The following is an 8380-nucleotide window of genomic DNA, read 5'->3' as shown; positions in this document are numbered from 1 at the left end:
TATTTTTTTTTATTTTTTATATATATATAATCTTCTGTTTTCAACTTTTTTTCTTATTCTTTAGTTATTTATAATTAATTTTGCTTTAAATAATAGTTAGGTTAGGCTCCTATCTAATTAGTCTCCTTAAGACCGTCTGGGGACAAATTTTGTAAAGGCCATTTCAGGTGGACAAGGAAACCCAAATGGTTTTGGCTAGGGGAATTTGGCCCAATGTCCTTCTTTCAAGGCCTCTAATGAAATATACCCCACATTTCTTAGTTTTTTTTTATCTGCCCTCTGCTTCCCATTTTATCCGCAATGAAAGTAAAAAATTACTTTACTTTCCTTTCTTCATTCCTTCAGTCCAAGAAACCCACAGTCTTTAGTTTCTGCACTCGGCTTTTCTATTTTTCTTCATTCCCCAGAAAACCCACACACAATCTCATTAAGAAAAAAAAAAATCCATGCTCCATATCCTTGCATCTCTTACCTCTTCTCTTGCAAACATATGAAAGACTAAGGAAAAATTGCGTTTGAGGTAAGGATCTGTGTATTTTGATTGTTTTTTTTTTTTTTTTTTTAGCTTGGGTTTTTGCTTGATTGGTGAAAGGTGAAGATGATGATTGCAATGGAGGAAACTAGTCGAAATCAAGTAGTAGTAGTAGTAGTAGTAGTAGGTTATACAATTTAGTGGTGTGATTAAATTTTATGAGTATGCTTTAGGGTTGGTTTCTATATTGCTTTAAGGTTAGAAACACTTCACAAGTGTTTGTTGAATTTTCTGATTGCAACAGAATATTAAAGGAAATTGAAAGATAAGAAAACCCAAAAAAACAAAATTGAAGAATAAGTAGAAAGCAGTTATGGTTAAAATCTGCTTCAAATGTTGAATCATTTGTTTTCTTGTTTATATTACACTCACCATCCTACTAGATATCATAATTTAATTACATAACTTCATTTTGATTTTATGTTGGTTTCTTGTTTATGGTTATGAAGGTGAGCGGTAGTTTTGCAGAGGAGCTTCACTTGGAAAGTTTGCAGCATCAAATACAAAGTGATCTTATGCCAAGTGCTCGATGTGACCAAAGTGATTCTTATGGTATCCTTTTAGTTATATGTTCTATGGCGAATTATATAAGTTAACTTCTTCTTTTTTTGTTTACAATTAGTTAATATTTAAAAAAGATGTTATACCTGCTATATGGACCATGAGGTATACTATCTATGTTGTTTAGTTTGCCTTAATTTCTTTCTGTTTAGTTTTCAGCCAAGGTTGGAATTTCTTAGGCTTGGCTGGTGCAACATTATTAATTTTCAAGTTGATTACAAATATGTAGTTGGGGATAGGATAGGTGAATTGTCTTATACTTATTCCTATTTTATGAATTTGAGGTTGGTTGCAGAGATGTGGTATTAGTTTGCTTGTGGTTTTGTATTATAGTCTAATGGCACTCAAGACTTCCATGATAAACTGATATTTACAGATTGAGAAACCCATACTATTGGTTATAATTCCAAAAATGTGCTTGAAAATGCCTTAGGTCAGGTGCATATCGTTATCCTTGTGCACTTGATCATGAGGTTGATGTAGTGTCCCTCCTTAACATATGGAAGTTGTGGGTTTTTTTTTTTTTTTTTTTTGTCTAGAAGTAATAATCGTTGCCCCCACACCCTTTCTGTGAATTTCATGTAACAATTGGTGTATTACTAGAGTGGATATCATGATGGTCTCATAGTAAGAGAAGAAGTTGTAGCACAAGAGGGATTTAATATTGGCTTTAAGGAATCAGTCCTTGTTGGGTACAAATGGGGTCTAGTTAAAGGTGATACCAGATAAAAGAAAACAAAAGAGGAAAAGAATTTGAATGCTCTGTTGCTCATAGAGTTTTTAATGAAATTGCTATAAGCACATGATTAAAAAAGAATTTAAATGCTCTGTTGCTCATAGAGTTTTTAATGAAGTTGCTATAAACATGTGATTAACTTCTTTTCTCTGCTACTTTTGTTTTCCTGTTTTTTCCAATCTGCATCCCTATGAACTACCTTCACTTTAGTTCCTGAAGACTAGAAAGAGAGCATTTAAATTCTCAATATGGTAACCAAACTCTCAAAGACATGAATTGTATGGTTGCTTTTCATAAGGGTTTGACAACATGGGCTAAGTGGGTGGATTCTACTATGAATCATAGTAAAACCAAAGTCATCTTCCAAGGAATTTCTCTTACCCACTACCATTAAGTTTACTTCTTTCCCATCACCATTTTTTTTTTTTTTTTGAAAACCAAAAATTAATTGCGTGAATTTCTCTGATGCTTTTTTTTTTCTTTCTTTTTTTTCCTTTTCATATTTAGTGGCAAGGGATTGGAATGAGCTAGGGGTGACAAACTGTGGAAATGAGACAAAACTCCCTAAGTGGATCAGTTATCGAGGTGGATTGCCCAAGGCATTATATGTGGTGAAAGATGTATTAACTGGAATGAGAAAACATGTTCATCTGCTGGACATAACAACTTTATCACAACTCAGAAAAGATGCACATCCTGGCTTTTATAATGGCTTTAGGCGTATGGACTGTAACCATTGGTGTATTGCTGGACTTCCAGATACTTGCATGGTGACGGAGGATTGAGGCAAGGTTGCATGAGTCAAACATATGAGGGATTCAAAGTGGGTGAGACTAAGACAAAGTTATGAAAAAGTTCTCAAATTGGCATAAAAATTTGATTATCGTAGGGCTTTCGGTAATTACCAATGAAATCTACGGTAATCAATTTTTCCTTGCTAGAAAAATTATTGTAGGTTTCATCGATAATTACCGAAATTCCTATGGTAATCATATTTTATCAATTTTTTTGCCCCCACAAGTCTCCTAATGTGTGTTAAATGCAACAACATGCAAAAATACTTTCTTCAATGATCCTAAGGAAAAAAAACCCTAAAAGTTCTAAAAAAGTTTTCAAATTGGCACAAAACATTACCCTCGGTAATCCACCTTGTTTGTAATTTTCTCACTTTTTCCAAATCTTGTGTGGATTCTTTTGTCAGAATCATTGATAAATGTTAGGACCCGTCCAAAATTCCTCACTGGAACCTTAGACAAGCCCTGATCCCAGGGAAACCCTACCAGACCCTCCAATGGAAAATCTAGCAGAACCTCCCTTAAGGGTTGGACTTACCACAAATTTCCTGCACTGAAAACATACTTCTATATTCATCCCCTTATTCCTCCCACAATACTACAAATTTATTCCACAAATTTACAGCACTCCAAAAGAATAACAGTAAATCAGTGCATAATTAATAACTAAATGTCCCGTACAGTATACAAAGCATTATACAAATAAAAGTGGAATTAATACAATGACAGATGAAACAGTACAAGATGGAGAGGAAAAAGGGAAGAAATACTTCTTGGACTTTCGGCAATGAACCGAGACGTCGGGCTCGCCCCGGACGATCAACGTCTCCCAACCTGAACCTAGAAGAACGGAATTTAAAAACGTGAGATGCTAATCATCTCAGTGTGTGACCCTATCTGCTGTACACCTTTAATATTAATAATATAACAAATAAAGGAATTTACTTACTTAATACCAAACAATTAAATAAATAAATAAATGAATAATAAACATTTGAAGGTAATACTTTCTCTCAAAACCCTCACTATTCACTCCGTTGGAAATGTTCCCATTTCAAAATATTTTCACAAAACCCGATATTCGTATTTTCCGAAAACCAAGGAATCAATTCATTTAATAAATAATAGATAAATACCCCAAATATAAATAAAATGTAATAAAATATAATAAATAATTTTTTGAACACTTTGGGGTTTGAAATTTCTATCCGAAAATTTATACTTGACGCACCACACCATATACCAGTGATGCCCTCCGATACCCAGCGTCCCGAGCATTGACTAGCGGGAGATTAAAGAGAGAAACTTGCATACGGCACTTCGGCGTCCCGACAGTACCGCTGCTGAAACTGTCATCCCGGCCAAGGAGGCGGGCGGCTGATGCGCAATATATAAGACTTGCCTGCCCTCGGTCCAATGGTAACTCACGGGAGACATAATACTTGCGCGCTGACCACATATACACCGGAACACCAATACTGTATGAGTGCGTCTAAAATAATTATTAAATTAATCATAACCGTACCGATTTTCCAAAATCACCATGGGAAATATACCAATTTTCAAATTTACCATCCCACATATTTTCCTTTAACATACCCGGTACGAAAACATCAATAACAAATAAAAATAATTTTTCTCGTAACACGAGGTCCAACAAATAATATTCTACGGGCATAATTATAAAATTTAAACCACCAATTTAAACAAATATTTTCCTTACAATATTTAAACCAATTATGCCCAAAAACAATATAAAAATCCAAACACAATTAATTAATGAAAATACTTGTTCATATATAATAAATACAATTAAATCACAAGAAAATAATAATCAGGAAATTTTTAGTAACCCAAAATTTCGTTTAGCATCAACAACATATACGCACTTATAAAATAATAATTTTCTACAATTATAATTAAATTGCACCACATGAGCATAATTCCAAATATCAATTAAACACCAATTAAATATAATTAATTGCCCCAAAATATTTTTTAAAGGTGGGTCACTCACCTGGAGCACGCAATTAATCTAAGATCATCCATGGAATCAATTCCACGACTTACCCGTGCTCCTAGAACATAATTCACACACAGTCAAATAAATTAATATTTTATTCGGGTAAATAATACCCGGTACCCGGGGGGTCTAACACAAACTTTAACCAAAATTGACAAATTATATGTCTATGGAAAGCTTGTGAGATGAGGATCACATTACCGACCTCCATTGAGCTCAATTCAACTGGCGGTGACTGGAATTTGGTCGGAAAGCTTCGGTCGAGTTTAAACTTGAGGGATCTCTCAAACGGTGGGGATTTTGGGCAATCTAACCCCGGAAATGGACTCAAAGGGGTTGAAAATGGTGGGATAGAGGTATGGATTGAGCTAGGTTGGCCGGAAAACACAATAAAAGAGGAGAGAGAAAATTTCCAGCCGGCGGCTTCTCCGGCCCGATCTGGGAGTGTCCAGCAACCGGTGGCCGTGAAATTTTGCAGCCGAGCTCGCCTCCGTCCCCCGCTCCTCTCTGGCTGGCACGTGTAGCAAGGTGGTGGCCGAAAACGAAGAAATGGCGACGATCCGAGAGGAAGAAGGAAAGGAAAGGAAGAAGGAGAAGGAAGAAGAAGAAGAGAGCTTCGGGTGGCTGGGTGTTTTTTCCACGTGGGAGAAAAGAAAAAAAGAAAAGAAAAAGAAAGAAAAAGAAATAAATTAAAAACAATTAAATCATATTAAAAATAATATTATTATATAAAATAACAATAATAAAATAATATGGTTTTAAGCATGGTTGACATGTGGCATCTCACCATGGTGACACATGGTCACATTTATTAAGTCACATGTGGTACATTGTTACACGTTTAAAAATAATATTAAAATAATACAGTATTTGAAAAACTCTACAGGTCTATAACTTTCAAACCACATGCCCAAATTAAGCGTGCCGCTAGTCTATGAACTCGTATCGACTAGTACTTCACAACCATGCATGAGTCAAAGCTCAACTTTGTATGAATAAAAAGTCAACTCCGGCATCCCTTGGATAGTTTGGACCTCAACTTGTTTTGCTCATATCTTTCAAACCGTAGCTCCATTTTCAACGTGCTACTAGTCTACGAACTCGTGCCAACGTGTACTTCATTACGGTACCTCAGTCAACCTAGAATTCCATCCGAGTCAAAAAGCCAATTTTTGACCCCTTCGATCAACGGTCAACAGTCAACCTCGGTCAAAGTTGGAAAATTTCCGTTGTACTTTGGGACGAGATGTTATATAAAGTTATATTTAGCATGTTCTTGGTAGAAACACACATTATCGAAGCCTCTAAAATGATGCAGATATAACAGAAAAGAATATCTCTATCATGACAAATTTTGTAAGAAAAACATATTCCTCTAGTGTATTACATAATTCAAATTTCAGTTGCTAATTAAAGCAAAGCCCTAACATGTAATGTATAATTAAATTAGCTTCACTTTTCAAAGGATTTTTTATCAGACCCATGCTATGCTAACTAGAAAATCTATCAAAATTATCATTGTTCGGTCCATAAGATAAGAAACAAACATAAAACTGTTTTGAGGAATGGTACCCCAATATTTTCAACTATATCACTTTTTAAGAAGAACATTTAAAAGTGGTTGATAAAGTATGAATTAACATATCCATGTCAAAGTTCATTTAAAAGTGGAAAACCCTTTATTTCTCTTCATATGTTGCACGAAACACACATTAGGGGACTTGTGGGAGTCAAAAAATTTATCAACTGTAATTACCAAAAGGCCTTCATTAATTACCGATGAAACCTTTGGTAATTTTTCCAGCAAGGGCAATTTGATTACCAATGGTTTCATCGGTAATTACCAAAGGCCCTATGGTAATCAAATTTTTTTTAGTAATTTTAGAACTTTTTCTAAACTTTATGGGGATTTTTCTGTTTAGGATCATTCATGAATGTATATTTTGCATGTTGTTACAAAAAACACACATTAGGGGACTTATGGGAGTCAAAAAATTTGTCAACTGTAATTACCGAAAGACCTTTGATAATTACCAATGAAATCTTCGGTAATTTTTCCAGCAAGGGCAATTTGATTACCAATGGTTTCATCGGTAATTACCGAAGGCCCTACAGTAATCAAATTTTTTTAGCAATTTTAGAACTTTTTTCGAACTTTATGGAAATTTTTCTGTTTAGGATCATTGATGAATGTATATTTTGCATGTTGTTGCACAAAACACACATTAGGGGACTTTTGGGAGTCAAAAAATTTGTCAACTGTAATTACAGGACCTTTGGTAATTACCAATGAAATCTTCGGTAATTTTTTCAGCAAGGGCAATTTGATTACCGATGGTTTCATCAGTAATTACCGAAGGTCCTACAGTAATCAAATTTTTTTGGCAATTTTAGAACTTTTTCCGAACTTTATGGGGATTTTTCTGTTTAGGATCATTGATGAATGTATATTTTGCATGTTGTTACACGAAACACACATTAGGGGACTTTTGGAAATCAAAAAATTTGTCAACTGTAATTATCGAAGGGCCTTCGGTAATTACCGATTAAACCTTCGGTAATTTTTCCAGCAAGGGCAATTTGATTACAAATGATTTCATCAGTAATTACCAAAGGCCTTATGGTAATAATTTTTTTTTTTTGGTAATTTCAGAACTTTTTCCGAACTTTATGGGGATTTTGATGTTTAGGATCATTGATGAATGTATATTTTGTATGTTGTTGCACGAAACACACATTAGGGGACTTGTGGGAGTCAAAAAATTTATCAACTATAATTACTGAAGGGCCTTCGGTAATTACCGATGAAACCTTCAGTAATTTTTCCAGCAAGGGCAATTTGATTACCGATGGTTGCATCGGTAATTACGGAAGGCCCTATGGTAATCAAATTTTTTTGGCAATTTTAGAACTTTTTCTGAACTTTATGGGGATTTTACTGTTTAGGATCATTGATGAATGTATATTTTACATGTTCTTGCATTTAATACATATTAGAGGATTTTTGGGGGCCAAAAAATTGGTAAAATACGATTACAATAGGGGTTTCGGTAATTACCGATGAAACCTACGGTAGCGTTTCAAACAAGGACAAATTGATTACCGTAGGTTTCATCGATAATTACCGAAGGCCCTATGGTAATCAAATTTTTGTGCCAATTTGAGAACTTTTTCAGAACTTTTAAGATTTTTACTCCTTAGGATCATTGAAAAATGTATATTTTGCATGTTGTTGCATTTAACACACATTAGGGAACTTGTGGGGGCCAAAAAATTGGTAAAATGTGATAACCATGTTGTTGCCAATTCTTTTATTTTTCATTTCTTTTTCATTTCGAATCATTACAATTCAATATACCTACTTTTATAATGTGTATTTGTGCGAAGAATAAATGATTATTCCCACCATGATTCCATACACACATTAATATCGTATTATCATGATAATGCCATCTTTATAACGGTAAATAACATACGAAATACTTAAAACGCAATACTATTTTACGAAAGTAATACCACCTCTGTTTTCCTTTCCTCTATGAAAAAGCATCTCTCACCTCTCCTCTTATAAGCATAAGAAAGACTTAGGAAAAATTGCATTCACATTATAGCCTACAACTGATTCAGATTCAGATTCCGCTTCTGGGAGATCAAATGGAGCTCGACTAGTTTCCACTAGATGAGAGATAAAGAACATAAACAATATAGGGAACAAGGGAATACCGAACCATATA

At 34.4% G+C, this 8380-nt stretch overlaps 1 long non-coding RNA gene across 1 annotated transcript; it reads left to right on the top strand.

Annotated features, from left to right (window-relative positions):
- Positions 1-277: 277 nt before the first annotated feature.
- On the top strand, positions 278-2589 carry LOC107428667 (uncharacterized). Its single transcript, XR_007242378.2, has 3 exons — positions 278-520; positions 982-1337; positions 2337-2589. It is a non-coding gene; the product is annotated as an uncharacterized LOC107428667 (long non-coding RNA).
- Positions 2590-8380: the final 5791 nt, after the last annotated feature.

Source organism: Ziziphus jujuba, chromosome 1 (assembly GCF_031755915.1).
Source record: "Ziziphus jujuba cultivar Dongzao chromosome 1, ASM3175591v1".
NCBI lineage: Eukaryota > Viridiplantae > Streptophyta > Magnoliopsida > Rosales > Rhamnaceae > Ziziphus > Ziziphus jujuba.
The sequence above is the reverse complement of the archived record's forward strand: the minus strand, read 5'-3'. Positions and strand labels throughout refer to the sequence as shown.